This window comes from Manacus candei, unplaced genomic scaffold (assembly GCF_025592945.1).
Source record: "Manacus candei isolate 608988 ecotype Guabito, Panama unplaced genomic scaffold, ASM2559294v1 h1tg000028l, whole genome shotgun sequence".
In the NCBI taxonomy this organism is placed as follows: domain Eukaryota; kingdom Metazoa; phylum Chordata; class Aves; order Passeriformes; family Pipridae; genus Manacus; species Manacus candei.
Genome location: NW_026138076.1, coordinates 20,052,204 through 20,071,204, shown reverse-complemented (window position 1 = coordinate 20,071,204; position 19,001 = coordinate 20,052,204).

The following is a 19,001-nucleotide window of genomic DNA, read 5'->3' as shown; positions in this document are numbered from 1 at the left end:
GCTTATCTACAGTCCCGTGAGGGCACCGGGAGGCCAGGTCTGGCAGGGCAGAAAAGCACCAGGAAACACATTTTTACAAAAGAGACTTACAAGCCTCCCATGTGTGCTCCACATTGTCTATCGCGTGCCCTTTGATGTTGGGTTTGGTTCGTGCGAAGGCGTGAGGCCAGATCTCATCCCAACGGACAGTGCCAGCCCAAGACACCAAGTTGCAATGAGAACTGACACAGTGCAACTCGAGGTGAGGATTCAACCTGTCCCCAGCACACAAGGCAGTATTTTAACTTTTTTTCCACCCTTTTTTATCTTTTCTCCTTTTTCTATTTTTTCCTACCTTTTTTCTCACTCCTTTTTCTCTTTTACATTTTAGTTCTCCTTCTAATTTTTCTTTCTTTTTGCATTTTTTATTTTACTTTTTTGCCTTCTTCTATTTTTTCTTCTTTTTTTTTTTTTTTTTTTTTTTTTTTTTTCTTCACGAATAACTAGGATCTTGCTGTGTTCCTCGCTGGAAATACGACTGTTTCTTCCTCGAGTGAAGCACCATCTCAAACTCCTGTCTTTCCTCTAGGCGCAGGCCCGGGTCTGCCCCAGGCGCTGCCCCGCAGAGTGGCCGGCAGCCGTGCTCTGTGGGAAGCCGGCCTGGCCGCTGCCTGGCCGCGTACTTGACCTGAAATGCAGTTCCCACCTCCCGCGGGAAGGAAGAGCTGTTCAATGGCTGTGACCTTCCAGCTCCGTGGCTTCAGGGGCTTGGCAGCTCCTTCTGCCTTGCTCTGTGCCCGCTCTAGGCTCTTCGTGCAAGACACAGGTGGGAAAATATTAATAATCAAAATGGTGGGGCTACCTTTCTCTTTTCTCTTTTCCCTTTTCCCTTTCCCTTTCCCTTTCCCTTTCCCTTTCCCTTTCCCTTTCCCTTTCCCTTCACCTTTCTCTTTCCCTTTCCTTTTTCTCTTTCCCTTTCCCTTTTCTCTTGTCTCCTCACCTTTCCTCTCCAGAGGTGTGTTTGGATTTTTTTTTATCCTTTCTTTTATTGTTTTAACAAAGCGAATGATTCAGATCTGAAATCACTGTTCTATGTTACAGAGTGACTTTATAGGAGATTATTAAAGGAGGGATGGACGGATGCATTTATTCATGACCCTTGTACACTGCAGCTTGCAGTTACAGGAGAAAAGGAAAAGAAAAAAAAAGAGGTAGGGAAATGCAGGCTCTTTCATAAGGAGGTGGTCTGCGCCACGCGAATTTTGGAAACAGCAGTTTGAGGCACTTGAGAAAGCTTTGCAAAATGAAGCACGGAAGAAAACCAGCTTCACCTCTTCACAATGCACCGAGGAGAGACATTATCCCGTTTGCCTACTGCCATCTGGGAGCTCTCTCGAACTTTTTTTTATTTTTTTCTTGGGGCCTGGAGGTCGGATTAGGGAGATATCTTCTCGAAACTCCAGGCACCTCTTGCCTCCTCTGATAAAACAGTTTTCTACCGGGGAGGGCCGGAGGTGACACCGTGCTGTCGTCTCTCAGACAAGGCACTCGTGTCTCACTACCCCACCTCGCCCGAGCACGGGGCAGCGTCGGGGAATTCCCGTCCCTTTCTCACGGGCCGCGGAGGACGGGGCCCACGGGGTTAGGGAGTTGGGGTGCCACAGCTGTCAGCCCTGGGAAGGGGAGCCTGGCAGACTTTGCCGCGAGCTCCACATCCAAAGGGACACTGTATCACTCCCCAGCACCTCGTATCTCATGTCCCATCCTACCATTTCATCAAACCGGAGCGCTTCAGTAAAGTTCACACGTGCATTTATGCATACATGTTGATATGTGGTTACATATATATAGTATATTTGTGTATGGTTTTATATTTTTAATATGTAAAACGTATATTTAAACATTCCTCAATCTGTATTTCTTACAGATCTACAAGAGCATGAAACAAATGAAGGGAAATTGTGAGACTAACTCACTATTCTTTAATAAGGTAACTAAACCAATCTAATATTTATTCGACTGCATTAATGCAACATAAATTAATGGTACATGTGTGTGTATTTATACACACATATGTGCAGATATTTATGAAGACTCATTCACACGCACGCACCTACATGCTCTCCAGCCAGGCTTGACGCCCCCTCCCGCCCCGCTAAACCTTCGCGGACCCGCCGCGCCACCACGGAAGCACCTGGGGCGGGGGGGTGGGAAGGGAGGGTTGTTTGGTCCCACCACTGCTGCTCTGAGCTGTGGGGAGAGTGCGATATTCGGCCTTGAACCTGAGCATCCCCTCGGGTGGCTCGGTTCCTTCCCATCCTGCCTGCGCTGCGGCGGTACAGGGCGGCAGCACGACACCCACTACCGTTCGGGGAAGGGGAAGGTACCCTGCGCGACAGGGCCGGCCCGAGGGTGAGGTCAATCGGAGCATTCGGGCGCCCGCATCTCGCTGGTGCCGCTGCCATTGCCCCGCGTAAGGCGGGGAGTTGGCCACTGCGGGCAGTACGCGGTGACAGCTCTCCGCTAGTCACAGCTCTCTGTAAGGGTCCTCCTTAGGCCCAGCTGCGGTGTCCGCTACTGCCGTGCTCGGATCCCGATGTTCTCAACCTCGTCTGGCATGTGCAGAGAGCATCCTTTCCCTGAAGGTCCTCCTAGCTCTCAACTTGAGAGCTTGCTACTTGCTACTTGTATAAAAGCTATCATCGAGTTGAAATGCACTCGTTATCGGGCAGGGTGTGGTTTATATTGAATCTCAGGACTCCGGCCAGCAGCAGGTTGGGAGAAGTGACCCTTTATAGTTACCCCTGAGCAGTGACATCTGCCTGGTTTATGCAGCACTCCCACCGCAGGTCCCTCACTTTCGACAGGATTTAGGGTCCTGCTGAGGGCTGAGGAGCGTGAGGGAGGAGGCGGCCCTTTCCGTACGGGCATCCGCCCTGTTGAGATGGGCGAGAACCTCGAGCGTGGAATATCGGGATCCCCACGCGCAGGCGACTGGGGAGGCGCGGGGAGGCGCCGGGACCTGGAGACCAGCGGGCGATATGGAGGCTCCCTGCAGTGTTCCTGCAGCCGGGAAGGACGCCCGCCGCTCGGTCGCGTCAGGGAAAGTAAAAAAAGGCGGAAGAGATGCTGTGGGATCGAAGGCCTCGGGCTGCTGAGGGGGTTTGAACCTGATAGCTGGCTCCACTGCAGTGGTTTCCTCTGATGGGTGGATGGAGAGGGAAGAAGAGCTCCTATTCTATCCGGGATGGTGCTCCGGTTGGGGAAAAGTAACCTGAGGGCTTGCAAATTCAACAGGAAGCGATAAATGCCGGTAAATCCTTTCGTTTGTGCCCGGACACAAGCGAAGAGCCCTCCTCCCGAGTTATACACAGAGTTCCCAATGCCACTTTGCGAGAACATCCCTTGAGACGTAACCCGAGTGAGGCCGGGCCGGGGTAGCGTAACTCGTCTGGCCCCGGGAACGGCTGGGAAGGCTGCAGCTTCGGCAGGAGCGGCACCCGGGAAATCGCGTCCCCCTCCTGGGAATCAGCCTCTCTCATAGATTTCCACAGCCTGTGCCTTGAGAGCTGTTCCGGCACCGCACTCGCATTTTTTCCCCGTGTGGCACACTCCGCACCCAGCCCTCAGAGCATTTCCCGATGGTGAGGGGAACAGCCAAATCAGGGTAATGGAGCGTCCCGCCAAGTGCACATTCCTGACGGATTTCCCTTTCCCGCCACAAGGTTTTAACGGGTTTTGAACGGAAAGCAAACGCGAAGCTGAGGAATGCTGCAACGCTTACAGTGTTGAGAGCGTTCGCTGGGGGCTGGGGATGATGTACTTAGTGCCCACCGACCTGGTGTTTTGTCTCTCCCCGGAGTTACTGGAAAAGAAGAGCTGCTGATGAGCTGAGAGAGCAAGAAGAGGCGCATCCGTGTGCATGGAGGGCTGGAGGGGCGCACGGCAACGCTGGACTCCAGAGATGCTCTCGCTTTTCGCCGGGGACAATTCCCTTTTTTTGTGGGGTCAAACATGCCGAACAAACCCCTTCAGACTCTGAGTGAGAGCCTTCAAGTCCCACTGCTTCGAAGGCTGGGCACAGCTGGCCTGACCGCCTGACATTGCAGGATTAGGTTTTCTGGGTGAATTTTGAGCTTGTCGAAGACAACTGGTCTCGCTGCGAGCTGGGGACACCCTAGTAGAACGCTTTTGTTGGGGACGGTGTTTGCAGATTTGGAACGGAGTGACAAGAAATGTGACCCGGAACTTCCAAGTGATTACTTCAGTGGGAAAATAGGACGGGAAATGCTCCTCCGATCGGCTCTTTCCTGCGACGTGCCTTCAACTATCTCATAGTCTCTGTTGAGCTCAGGGAAAGAGCGGCCCTCCCCCTGCCCTTGGCTTTGCGGGGTGAGTGGTGGCGCTGGGGCGAGGTCAGGTACCACCGGAGCGGAGCGGGCTGCCCTCGGCCTGTCGCAGGGCCACCGGCTGCCGGGCCGGGGCGGGCGGCGGCTGAAAGGTGCGAGTTCAACCACAGACCCGTAAAATATTCCCCCTCCCCCCCCCAAAAAAAAAGGTTAATCCGTCGGCTACAGGCAAGATCCATTTTGCTTTTGACATACACCCCGTGTGGCTTCCCTGCCGCCCGAGGTGCTGGCTGCAGAGCCCAGACAGCATAGCTGACCCCGAGCCGGCTCTCCACGCCGAGAGGCTTGCATCTGAAATATTACCCAGGGAGCTGGCGCGGCTCCGGCAGTATCTCCGCGCTCTTTCCCAAAAGGTATCCAGGGAATCCTTCCCCTCCCTTGCCCGCCAAAGCCCTTTCAAAGAAAGCCAACCCGACGTGTTAGCCTAATCACGAAGCATCCGAGGAATTTCCACTAGGGAAACGAGCCCCTTCCGCGGGGCTGGCGACGCTACCCGCCGCTGTGGCCAGGCCTGCCCGGGGTCTGGGGGCCACCAGGCGCAGTCCCTGGCGGGGCGTACCCTTAGGCATGGAAGCGTTTAGCGGTTTCGGCGGTATTAACTCCTAACAGGGTGTGAAAAGTATTGGGGATTGAAAAAGCTGTGGGAAAGTGGATTCTTTCCAAGTCAGGCGGGCTGGAGCTTTCCTCTTCTCTACAGGCGGACACCTTGCACTGCTCTTGCCGCCGGGTCCCCCGAGGAGCAGCCCCTTCCCTGCGGCAGGGAGCCAGACAGCCCGGCAGGTGCGATGCCCCTCTGCTGCTTGACCGTGAGCTGGAAAAAACGTCAGCATGTTTTGCCACCAACCCGCTCGCCCTTGTATCCCTTCCAGCGCCATGTCCCTGGGCGTGAGAGATGTCATTCGGTGGCAGTTCTTCAGAAGAGGCCCCGGCCTCGCAGGGCAAGGTCTTCTTTTGCTCCGGGAGCAGAGGCTGGGCCTTGCTCTGCCTCCAGCCGCTGCAGCCCCACACCCCTGTGTTCTTTCACTCCAGTCCCGCCACAGCAGCCGGCTGAGCGCCCTAGGCACTGCCGAGCTCCCAGAGGCACCCGGAAAAAAGCTTGCGGATTCGTCTCCCAACACCCTCTTGCCGGCTTTTTCCCCGTATTTTTTTCACCAGTACCTCCAGGGTTTTTGAGTGTAAACGGTCCAAAAAAGGACCACAATATTGATTGACAAATATTTCAGACCTGATCAAACTGCATCGACCGTTAACACTTGTTCTAAGTAAAGCGGAGATTCACTCCGCTGGCCCAGTATCCCTGAAGAAGCATTACGATCTCTAACCTGCGTCCACATTCAGTTCATTCAGACTCTACCTTCTCGAGGGCAGACAAGCATCGAGGTTTGAAAAAGAAAGTCTTAAACCCCAGGGCCAAAAGGACCAAAATTTTAAAATAAATAAATAAAAGAAAATTTTTTAAAGGGTTTCGTTTCTCCTTGCCGGAGAGGACGGAGGATGGCCAAGAGCTAGCTCCTGCTAACCTGAGCTCGCCCCGGCTGCCCTGGGGAGAGCGGGCAGTTCCAGGCTCCAGTGCCGCCAGCCTGCCTACGCCCCTGCTGGCCCAGCGCCGCCCTCCGGGTCGAGGGGCGGCGGGGACCGGTGGTGGTACCCGAGTGCGTGGCGGTGAAACCGCCGCCAGAGAAGAAGCCTAGAAGGGCTCCTAGGGAGGGAGAGGTGCGGGGCGAGCCGCTGGAGAGGGAACCGAGCATCGCATCACTTACCTGGCTTGGGCAATAGGCACAGAAAGAAAAACCGTTCTATGGGAAAAATAAGTGCAAATTCTCCTCAAGCACTCCCAGAGCAGCGTTCTGATCGATGCCCTTGGCCAGCAGCGGGGAAAGGCACCGGCGGCAGCTGTTCCGCCGAGCAGGGCGGGAGCGGCCGCGGCACCTCGCTCTCTGAGAGGTTTCGAAGAACCACTAGATAAAGAGACAGGCTCCTTCTGTGCAGAAATCAATTTCTAAGCATCAGAACGAGGTTTAAAACAAATAAATAAATAAAAAAAAGCCCCCTCTGACCTGTGATTGAGGGACAGTTAAAAATAATTGCCCGTGTTAAGAGACAGAAAACCAACTTACAAGGAAAACTACCTTCTTTCAAAGCCCACTAATGGTCATACGATTCATTAGGTTACTTAATCCTAATAACCTTGCTAGCATCAGTCTCGGTGACCCAGCCCATTAAGCACCACCAGCGAAACCCTATAAAACAGGCAAGGGGAATGTCCAACATCTGAGCACATTTATTAGCATTATGTTCCTGAGATAACATGCCCCCGGCTCCCCTGAATACTGCTGCGGGCAGGTTGCGGAAGGAGAGAGCTCTGTTTTGGGAAGGGTTGAGCACAGGACTAGGGTTCCATGAGACGGATCGGCTGGTCCCATCGTCACTGTCACACACGGTCTTCCGTCCTCTCTGCTTTCCTCCTTCTGCCCCCATCTCTCCAGCCAAACAATAGCTACATTTGTGGCGAGCATTTTTTCCCTCTGATTAAACCCAGGCCAACCAATGGCAGCCAGAACGAAACAAAACGCAGAGAGTAACGTTTCGATCATAAACGGGAGTTAACAACTTTTAAAAAAAAGGGGGGTGGAGGTGTGAGACAAAAAGGCTCCCTTCCACCGAAACGTGCCAGTGAGTCATTACGTTATCACCCTCCATGATAGAGGCTGCTGAAGAGGAAACAGGGAAAAGGAAAATCAGGGCAGCAGCAAGGCCGGTTCCTCCCGTGCCTTCCAAAGCTGCAGACAAACCGGACGTCTCCCCGGCATCTCCCTGCCAGGGTGAGGTCTCTGTAATTTACGACAAGCGAGTTGTTACGGTATTTGCCGCGGCTCGGAAAGGGGCTGCTAAGGGCGCAGGCACATGCAATCGATTAGAGGAACGGGGGGCTCTCGCTGGCTGGGGGGCTGCCCGCCCCATACCGTCCCGGCCCTCCCCGGGCAGACAGGGCCGCTCCGCTCCCGGCTGGAATGGCCCCCCCGGCCGGAGGGAAACCCCTCCCAGGATCTGCAGAAGGAACAAACCGTCTTCAGATTTTGACTCTCTAAAATCCCCCCCCCCTCAACATTTTCATATTTCCCTCCCGATTTCTAGAGAAAAATCCGCGCCCGGAGGCAGTGGATTGGCGTTGTTTGCACGCTGGCCGAGCGTAAGGAGATGCCGGCCCGGGGTAAAAAGGGCTCCCGGCGGACACCGATCCCAGACTCCCGCTGCTGTCTGCCCCAGGCAGCAGCTACGGGGCGGGTGGCAGGAGCCGTGGACGCATTCCCCGCTGCCGGGATAACACCCGATTGAGTTGCAGGTGAGCAGGCAGCGATCAGCCTCCACAGAGAGACGAGGCTACCCTTCGCTATTTCGCAATAGTTTTAACATGCTGGCAAAGGTGAAAGAAAGAAAGAAAAGTGTCGTGGAGGTAACTGCAGCGCCCTGCCGAGCTGCCAATTCCCGGTGCTGCCAGCTCTGCGGAGGGTTTGCCGGTGATTAACTCTGAGGGCTGATCCTGCAAGTGCTCTTCTCCGGGAGCGGTGCCCGCCCCGTCCGCCAGACTGCCCAGGACACCGACAGCTTCGCCGCAGTGGGGCTTGGGGGCGATATGAGCACTGCGCCCCTGCCCCACACCTCTGCAACTGACAGCGATCCTGTTGTAAAAGGCTTTTGCCTTTTTCTTTCCCTTTTTATTTTTCTTCCCCTCGAGGGCTCTTTTAACTCATAAAATGTTGCTCTGGCTTGGAACTTGTCGTAACAGGAGCCTGCTTTATTTATTGGGTAATTTATTTCTTTTACACACAACAACAATATCCCGAACACAGTCCGGTTGAAAGAAGGAGTTTTCAAAAACAAGGGGGAAAAAAGGGACACAGAGAGAGGGAGAGAGAGAGAGAGGGAAAAAAAGGGACAGAAAGAGAGGGAGAAGAGAAGAGAAGAGAAGAGAAGAGAAGAGAAGAGAAGAGAAGAGAAGAGAAGAGAAGAGAAGAGAAGAGAAGAGAAGAGAAGAGAAGAGAAGAGAAGAGAAGAGAAGAGAAGAGAAGAGAAGAGAAGAGAAGAGAAGAGAAGAGAAGAGAAGAGAAGAAAAGAAAAGAAAAGAAAAGAAAAGAAAAGAAAAGAAAAGAAAAGAAAAGAAAAGAAAAGAAAAGAAAAGAAAAGAAAAGAAAAGAAAAGAAAAGAAAAGAAAAGAAAAAGACCCATACATGCCAACCCTTCAAAATTAAAACAAGAAGCCCCAAAGTATTCATTTTGGTATTAATATTGTTTAATATTAAAAACTTCGGGAACTTCAAAAAAAGTCTTGCAGGAAAAAGAAGGAGAAAATAACTATTCTCTGGAAACCATTTGTTCACAACTCGAACTGTGCCGTTTTGGCTTAGAAACAAAACTCGAGACGCCCAATCCTGTCCCCCCTCCCCCCAGCATATATCTTTTCACCACACATTTTAAAATAAATATCCTTACGAGTCTTTCCAGAATGCCTCCTTGTTATGAATTGATAGGATACAACATACACCAGCTGTGTGCCTGGAAGTTGGAATTTAGCCCTTTAAATGCCAGGACAACATCTGCAGCGAAAACAATTACGGAGGGTTCGCCCCAGTCCATTGGGTGCTACCGGTGGGGGCTGGAGGGGCCGCGCCGCCGTGAGAGGGGGCTCCACGGGTACCCGGCACACGGGTGCACCCCCGGGTGCCAGGGCAGCTCCGCGGAGCAACAGGCGGGCAATTAGTGGGCTGGGTGCAGATGACGCCGGGAGAGAGCCCCCAAGTAGGCGATGGAGGAAATAGTACTTTTTCTGACTCTCACTTTTAATTTTACAATGCCTTTTGCCCCGCTGTTAAGCAAGTCAAAATGCAACCAAGTAAATTCAGTATCTAGTCTCCAAAGAATTTAATAAAATAGCGAAAAGATTGCCAGAGGTCTCCTTGGAGGTGTCCATCTTGGGAAACAGGGGTAGAACAGACACATTTTTCATCCCAACGCAAAATTAATTCAACCTCGAAGACGTTTTCGTAGGACGCTTACTTAGTAAAATTTTTCTGTAGCAAGAAGAGTGCTTATCATTACAAAAATCGCAGAAAACATTTATAGTGTGATCTTGTGCCTTGGAGTTTATAACAGGTGTCAGAGCTCTCTTCGGGAATGAAATACACACACACACACAAATACACACATATATATATGTGCGTGTGTGTATATGTGCGCATATGTGTGTGTGTACCATTAAACAAAATGACCACTTTGTTTCAAACCATATGTGCACAAAAGAAACATCAGAAAAATGTTACCGTTTTAAACACCTTCTATGCCTATACAGCTCAGACTCAGTCAGAATATATTATATGACCTTATCATGTTTCAAACTCTTTTTCTTGTCGGTTTTAGTGAGACGCTGCCGGGGAAACCATCATTGTCCCTCTTTAATAAGCTGTATGCTTTCAATCTTAGGCTACTTAGGTTAATCTCTTTAGGGTTGGACAATTCAAAATACCTTTGTTTTCAACAATAAAAAAGACATGCGAGTAATGGAATTGCAAATGACGTCAAGTATTGACATATATTACGATAATCGGCCATCACAAATTAAAAAGTACGATGAAGCATGTGCTTAAAGTGATATACCTTTAGAAAATGAGCTACAATTAGTTACTGTCCCTTCTGGTCTCCCTGTATCCAGCGTGATATTCCCTTCTTACAGCCAAGAGCGGAGGGAAAAATAAATTTAATAAAATCTCGAATTCGTTATCCAGCAGAGAACATAATTTCTAACAGCTTTTTCACAGAGTAGGAGTCAACGACTGAAAAATCCGTGAGGAGTGAGCCCTTAACCCAGGGCAATGGGTAGCTTTTTTATCCATGCCCCCACATATACGTTGATGTCCACATATTCTATTCCTACGGCTAGCACGTAAATCTCCATCAGCTTGCTACTCTGGGTAATGGAGAGCCAGCGTGTATAAAACCGTTGAAGCTCCATAAATTTTAAAAACTCTGTGTTAGGATAATTTTTCCTTTCCTTTGGCACCCCGCGCTCGGCGAGTGCAGACGCCCGCCGTGCCAGGTACGGGCTGGTCAGGGGAAAGGGACTCGGAGGCGGGCGAACCTGGGTTACCTGGCCACCGCCTCCTCCCGCCGGGCGATGTGTTCGAGGAACTCCCGCCAGGACACAGCCCGGCACCCTCTGCCCGAGTGCGCAGGGAAGAGACACACCCCCGTCTGTAGAAGCCTACGCTCCAAACCACGGGTTTGTCTCTCTTCCCTTTCTCACCGGGACCCCCACTAGGGTCAAGCCGGTTTCCCAAAGGCAAAGTGCCTGTTTCGGAGCCCTTTAAATCCCAGCCCGGCCCCAGGATACAGCGTACACGAGGGAGGATGCGTATGCATCTACACTGCGGTCGACTCAAGGAGAAGGAGCAATGAAATACTGAAAGTGCTCGCAGCTGGCAGCTCACCGCAGTGCCCAGGGAAAGGCGGGCTCCGGTGGAGACAGAGGGTCCCAGCCCCCCGATTGATGTCTGCCCAGCCGCCCGATCCAGTACCGCGAAGCTCCGGCAAAGGAGAACGACCTCTTTTTTTTTTTTTTTTTTCTTTTCTTTTTTTTTTCTTTTCCCCTTCCCAAGAAATGCCGAATTCACGCGCAGAAAACGGCAGAAGGGGAACGAGCGACTGCACTGTCCTGCCCCTGCGCTCGCCCAGTTGCCCCTCGGCCAGAGCAGCTCCCCGAGCCTGCCTGCCTCTCCCGAGGATGGATGTGCTTCATGCCCCTGCCGCGCATGGAAACCCAGGCCATCCTGCGAACGACACGTTGCCTAAATAAAGATAAAACATCACAGGCTTTCCCGGTTGGTCTCAATGACTTGTCGATTCCTCCCCACTCCCCACCCACCTCCCTGCCCTCCCTGGCACACGTACAATGATAGAAAATGGTTTTAAATGACGAGGGGTCACGTAGAGCCATCCTGATCGTTTAGTAAAAATAACAGAGCTATTATAGAGCTGAAGGAAGGAGCCAGGAAGTTCACCCACACATGCTTCAATACAGTGCCTCGACTGAACGCAGACGCATAGGCAAACATATATATATCTATATATAGATAGATAGATATTTATACTTGTATATGTATGTATATGCAGAGGGACCGTCCCATGTGACTCCGCTCAGCACACTCTTATTAGGCCCCAAATGCACACGTGTGTGCACAGATAACAGTGCACGCCCATGTATGTAGGGGAGGGGGGGACGTGGAAGGACTGCTTGTGTCTTCGGGATGGAAATGCACATAAACCCTTTTATGAGAGCTCGGGAGACAGCAGTTTCTCACTAACCTACTTTTTTTTTCTTTTCTTTTTTTTTTTTTTTTCATCTCTATTGCTGAAAACTGGAAATAATTAAATTCTTTAAAGGTTTACTTTTGAAACCGTGGCTGGAGTAAACTACGATTCAGGTGTAAATAATTACCAAAGTCATGAAAGCGGCAACTGCTACATGTGGTTTATTCATTGTTTTCTTTTTTTTTCTTTTCTTTTTTTTTTTTTTTAATCGTTTGATCATTTTCATCCCTAACTGTCTGCCAAATTCACATATTTGTAATTTACTAAACTTTATCGTTCCTACCAGGATAGGGATGTTGTACATTAGTTTCTAGACCCGTCCTGCCCTGCCCTGGTGCAGAAGCCTGGCTGGAACAAACTGGATGCTCCGCAAGAAAGGATAACGCTATTATCCCCGCATTTGGAAAAGCTTTCCATATCAGTTTAGAGAAATTACAACTGAATAAAAGATGCTTCCCCTTTCATAAACGCTACCAGACCTACTCGATTTTAGACTCCGGAGAAGAAATTACTTATTAAAAGAAAGAAATTTTTTAAACACAATAGATCCTTGCCCAAATGAAAGCGCTCCCTGGGGCAAGACTAGCAGGATTTGACAGGAGAGCATGCAAATCAGAAGGATCAGTTAAACGAAAGCCTTGGAGAAATAGGAGAAAGGTGGACATATACACCCTGTAAACAAACCCCCAGGATTGATTTCATCCCTGTTTTCTTCAGCCTGAGCCTGCCTTTTTTTTTTTTTTTTCCTTTTCCTACACTACGATTTCAACCCATTCATCTCTTCAAAAAGCCATGGTGGAAAAAGGCAGGAAAACTATCTTTTTTTCTTGCCTATGTCTTATTTTAAAATATTTTTGCATAGTAAGCCACTACTTGAACATGTTCTGGTGTTGTAAAAGTGTTTTTTATCAGGCTGTAAATCACTGTCACTCTGACAGGGCAGCCGGAAATGTAAATCACACCGTAGAGCTGAAGTTATGAAAAAGTTTGTTCCCTTTTCTGCGTCCCAGGAAGATCGTGGGGCTGCTGGATTGGAAAGGGAGGGGGAAGGCTTGTTTACTATTTTCCTTCTCCACCAAACTGTTGGCTCCACGGTGCCTGGGACTTTGATGAGAAAGAATGGACAATGTGCAGAGTCCCTTTCTATGACACCCAGGCCACCGCCACTTGGGAGGTCTTTTGGCCTAATGCAACCACAGCTAACTGCTCCCAACAGGAGGCTCTGTGGATCAGGCAGGGTCACAATTATACTTCTGCTAAAGGCAAGACTTGCTCTTAAAAAAAAAAAAAAAAAAAAAAAAAAAGAGAGAAGGGGAGGGGGGACGGTTGAATTAAAGCCTTTCAATTAATCTGGGGAAGGAGGGACCGAGAGCGTGGTTAGTTGGAACCGTTTCCAAGAGGCATGAACATAATCAGGTTGCATCCCCCCAGAGGGAAGTTTTGGGGAATGAGGTCCGGGGCGCTTTGCATGGGGTTACTCCCACCCCAGGGCTGCCACGCCAAGTCGTCTGTCGGGAGCAGCATGCCTCCCCCGCGTTCGTGTGAAGTGTTTTGGGGTCTCATCCGCGGGTGGCAGTCCTCGCTGGTGTCAGACATTTCATGGGCATTAGTCCTCTGAGATGGGGAGGAGAGGGGTATGTAGCCATAGTCAACAACGAGCCCTCAAGCATCACCCACTTGCGCGGAGGGGGAGAAGGGCTCCGGGAGGAGACACCACATCTCCTTGGTCTCTGATTTCGGCACTCGGGGGGCGTTATTATTTTCTAGGGATGGGAGGACAGGAATGTTGAAACATATTATATGTCTCGAACAGGGGTACGAATTTCCCGGCGCTATTAAAACCCGTGCCTCTTGCATTTACGCGAAGAGGTGAAAAAAAGCGGGAAGAATGGAAGAGGGGGGCCTCCGATCTCGGCCGCTTACCGAGGTGGCGGCTGCCGGTGCCAGTGATGGACGCGGCGCCTCCGGGTTCGCAGTTGGCCCGTCCTCCTGGTGAGCCGGGTGGGTGTGCGCCCTGCGCCACCCGGCTACCCTTCCCCTACTCCGTTCGCTCTACCTCCTATCCCCGTATAAAGCCCCGAAATTCACTCCGCTCCGTTACCACTCCTGGCAGCCCGAACCCCGCCGGGCCGGGGACTTTGGGCGGATCCGGCTCCCGGCTGCTACCTCCTGCCGCGGCGGGCGGGACAAGGAGAGGGTCTTACCTTGTGCCCCTATTCCCATCCCCTCCTAGCGCCTGGGGCAGGGGGACCCTTCCACCGCACAGTTCCGGGCAACTCCTTGCAGGCAACGAGATCCGACCGCGGGAGCAGGGACGGGCTCTGGGGACCACCCCGGTCGCCGGTCTCGGCTCCGCTCACTGCCGCCCACCGCTTACCTGGACCAGGATCCCCGTGCTCGGCGACGGGCTCACAGCGGGACGTAGGCGAGAGGGGAGGCCTAGGCCCCCTGGGTGGGGAAGGGCCCGGTCACGGACCATCTCCCCCCACACCCCAGAGAGATCCGGCAGGAGGAAGAGAGAGGGAGGAGAGAGGAAAAGCCTTTTTTTTTCCTCCCGTTTCTCTCCTCATTTGAGCCGAAGTGACCCGCAGTATCTGGAGAAGGTTTTTGAAGACGTTTGGGAGGGAGGGAGAGAGTTTTCTGCTGAGAAACTCAATCTGCCATACAGTAGCGGCTGCATCTGGGATCTGTCACCGCTGACAGCACCACAGGGCACAGACATGATCTTCCGCACAACACTGCAACTCCCCAAAATACCCTTCTCTCTCCCAAGGTATCTGCCGGGCTGTATCACTCTCCTTCGCCAAAAGGGGGAAAGCAACCTGAACTCCCGCAAACAAACACACCGAGGGGAAGGCAAGACAGAGAAAACCCCTCTCCCCTTCCCCTCCGCGATGCTGAACCCGCGGCCGGTGAGGACGCAGGGCAAGAGGCGATGTCACGCTCCGAGGGCGTGCAAAGGCCATAAATGTCCTCGCGCGGCGAGATTCCCGGGACTGACTTTAATGAATAATTTCGGAGACAGTTATGGCTTTAGGTAATTACAGCGCGGCTTTATGAAAACCAGATTTGGCAGAAAGGCAGTCAAGGCCGAGCCGTGCGCTTCGGCTCTCCCCTGCCGGCCTGCTCCAGACACCCACCCCCACCCCGCGTCGCCGCTCGACCCCCCGGACGTCCACGGCCTCCTGCACCCCCCCAGCTGCCGGGGACCTCCTTCGGGCAGCGCTGCCAGGAATTTTGCGGGGGCTGGAGGCTTGTGGGGGAAGCACCTAATATTATTATTATTATTTTTAATCTCTTCCGCCTCCTGTATTTTCTGGCAGCACATTTCATTGTCTTTTAGGCCAGTTTTAAAAAAAAACTTCTCCGGGTTTGCACGAGTATCTAGCTTTTAAAGAAGTTCATTATACGCAGCTGTTTCAGCCTATAGCCACATATGGCATGCAAATAGGGACCCCTATAGGAGAGTCGGCCTCTCTATTACCCCCACATGTTTGTTCAACAGACAGGGCCGGCAAAACGACTCTACTGCTGTACATTAAAATAGAATTATACATTTTTCTCCCGAGTCCTCTGGGCAACTCAAGGGCTTGTTCCTGTTTTGAACAACCTCCGCGGTTAGCAAATGAACGGCTCCGAGATGCGGGCACGCTGATCTCCATTTTTTCGCTAACACATTACTGCTGCTCCCAGAAGCCCGCTACTGGCGGCAGCCGTACCTAGCCCCCAGCCCGCTGGGTTGCAGACCCTTGTGCCTTGCCCTGCTTCTCCCCAGGGTTCGCCCGGCCTTCGCCTATGGGAAGAAGGCTCCAGGGTCAGAGTCTCCCAGGGGAAAGGTACCGGGGCGACAACCTCAGCCCTGCCAGAGAGCCGTCACCAGTCAGAGCTCTCCTGTAAAGCCCAGCGATGGGATTTTGCTGGGATTTTTTTTTTTTCGATTAGGGTTTGTTTCATAGGGTTATTTTTTTTACTTTTACGTCTACTTTTTTTTTTTTTAAATTCACTTACCCCTCCCGACCCCCGGGGTCGGTGGCTGTGGCGGGAAGCCGAATTCACAGCATACCGTTTGCACTGATTCAGAAAGGAAATAGTTCCTTTTCCTTTCGAGATTACAGATAGACACAGCGGAGCGTTGCGGTATATTAGGGGTTTTATTTTATTTTATTCTGCTGGAACAAAGAAATAGAAGTATTTTTAATTTATTTTTAAGGTCACACGGGGCTTTTTTTTTTACTTCCTTTTCTCCCTCCTCCTGGCAAGCGTATTTTACAGCGAGAATTTAATCCTTTAGATAAACAGTCTAACATTATCTTTTTCCTCTGGAGACTAAGTCAACTGCTTTCTCATCCACACACCACCCCCACACCCCCGCCCGCTCCTTCCTGGTAGTAGCATTGATTGTAATGTACAGCTGAACAAGTGTCAGCCGTCCAAGAGTGCTAACAGCCAGCGGAGGCTTAAGTTGTACTTATTCAATTATTATTTTTTTATCTCCTTAGGGGAAAAAAAATAAAGAGTGGTAGGACACAAAAAAAAGAACCGTAAAGTTAAAAGTTTGTGAAAATAAGAGTAGCAAACTTAGTCTCGGAGCCCCGCGAGCCAGGGCTTCCAAACTGGCTGCTCGGCGTTACCGTCAGCCAGCCCCAGATCTCAATTAGAGGCAATTCATTAGGATTTAATAGCAGGTGCAAAGCCATCTCTTCGCCAGCAGCACTGCCGTTTGGGTAGGGAATCGTCTTGTTTTAGAGCAGCCTCCAACTCTCCCGGCTTGTTGTAAACCTGACTACCACTTTGGATAGCGGGGTGTCGGCGCGCCTGGGACTGCCCGCGCGTAAGCGTTGCACTTTGTTTGGCTAATTTCTCCCTGCCAAGACATAAGGTGGAAATCTGCCTGGTTCGATATTTACTTTGGAAGACAGCGCTGTGAGCGAATGCGCCGGGAGAAATCGAGCTGAGATAAAGCAAGAGCTGGGCTGGGATTTGGGGAGGGGGGGCTGGGGGGTGGAGGAATAACATCGCCCGCGGAATGCACCGCTTTTGCTTTCTCAAAGTCTCAAACAGACAAATAAACAAACAACCTCGGCGGCAAACTCCAGAAGTGCCGGAGAATTCGGGGGCTCGAAATTGGGCTGTGTCGAGGAGCCCCGGGGCGGGAGTGTCGCGTCCCGCTGCACCCACATCCCAGCTGGCGGCCGCGGCCGGGCCGGGGCTTGGAAAGCGTCGCCGTGATTACACCCAAGTGGAGAGCAGGATGGCTCCGAGCCGTCTGATCTGACGTCAACATGTCTCTAGCTCCTCGCTGCAAGATAGAGGGAGCACAGCCGGGGGAGGGACGGCTCTAATCATTCCCAGATGTCTCTAATAGCAGATATAAAGACTTATATAGTGTCTGAGAATAAATTTGTAATCAATGCTCTAAAATCGCATCATCAAAGCAATGGTATTTCTAGAGGCAAATGGGGTTGGGGGAGGGAAAGCTGTGGAAGAAGGAGACACACACTGCACTGGTTTGGAAGGTGGAGAGGGAGGCGCGGGATACGCCAGAGAGCCGCTGGCCCTGCGCATCACCTGGCTTTGCTAGAATTTATGTGAATGTATAATTCAGATAACAACTCTGCTTTACTCTCCCTTGTGACAAGCCGAAACAGTCGAACAGTAATTGGCCAATTAGAAATAGAAAAGATTGTAGCTGGTTTGCAAAGGCACGTATTTCATGGCCCACCGAAAAAAAATTTCCAAAATTAAAAATACATAAAACATCGATAAGCCTCTCGTTACAGCAGAGGGGATTATGTCTGTAAGCGTGCAGAATGCGTTTCCTTCCCATCGCTGCTTGGAGGTTTCTTCTGTGTGTTTGTGACTCGCCGGGCGAGTACGTGTGAAAAAGGATTAAGGTTGGGTTTCCAAGCGCAAAAAGAGGATATTTTGCTTAGAGGTTTTATTATTAACCTTCTCTCCCCCCCTCCCCGCCCACCTTTCAAGCTCATGCTGTCTCCACGGCATCCCCTGGTCGTGTTTATATCCCTATATTTGGCCGCGTATGTCCCGGCGCTTGTTCTGGGGGTGTCTGCGGCTTGACCAGAGAGGCCCCGTTACACCTTTTTGACAACGATAGCAAATAAGCACTAATTATTGCAATAATCTTTTGACTTAGACAAGAGCTCCTGGGAACGATGGGGGAGTGGGGATGGGAAAAAAGACCAAATTCCCCACAATAAAAAGCAAAACGAAAGGAAAAAAAAAAAGGCCCACCATCGTTTATCTCCCTTGCCTGCAGGAATGCAGGCATGGCATCCACACTCGATAGCAACGAGGTCCTATAGGGGTCCCACACATTGGCTGCGGGAATGGCTGCTCCTGAGAAAATAGCAACATCCTCGTTAGTGAGCAATTAAAAGAGGTAGTCCGTAGTGGACCCAGAGGAGCTCACGGTTCTGATAATCTGACGTTTTAAAAATGGAAAATTATTGGGGGGGAAATATCGGACAGGCGATTCGGAGATTGCATATCGGAGCGGCCCGCTAGCCCCCGGCCCTGCCGCGCATTCCCCGGGGGAATTGTAGCCTGGTAACTCGGTGAAGGGAAGACACAGCATCTGCAGAGAGGCTGCCTGGAACCTGCCGCACCGCAGCCACCCCTCTCCCCTTTTATTCTTTCGTGTACCGCTATAAAGAAAAAACAACAGTTGTTTGAGCAGAGAATGGGGATTGCGAGAAGCTCCAGTTCATCAGCTGGACAGCTAATAGGCAAGTAAAAGCAAACAAGGCGGGAGATTCTTCTCTCCAAGTGTTATAAACAGAGGCAAGTGCCTGTAAACACAGACCCACGCCGGAGAGCAGAGCCGGGCTGCCTGACCCGACGGGAGGGAGGGCACATCACTTTTGTCCGGTTGTTGTAACCCCGCAACCTCCCCACTGTCAGCAGGGGCGACTAAACGGCGCAAGGGCTCCCTTATCTTTTTATGGGCAGTTGCACATCTACCTACGCTTACGCCAGATCTCGTCGGGAACCACTTCCTTAGGCGCGATGGTACGGGAAGGCAGGCAGGTATGAAGCCTTGGACCTGAAGAGAGAGCCAGCTTGGTTTAAATTGAGATGATTTAAAATACGAGCCCGAATTTCATTATGGAAAAGGTGGAAAACTTTATGCTTAACCAGGAATGGCAAAAATACCTAGAGCAGCTTCCTTATGTGAAAACCTTTTAATTTTTCCCTTGCCTGCTTATGGTACAGAAGCACGCCACGCATTTT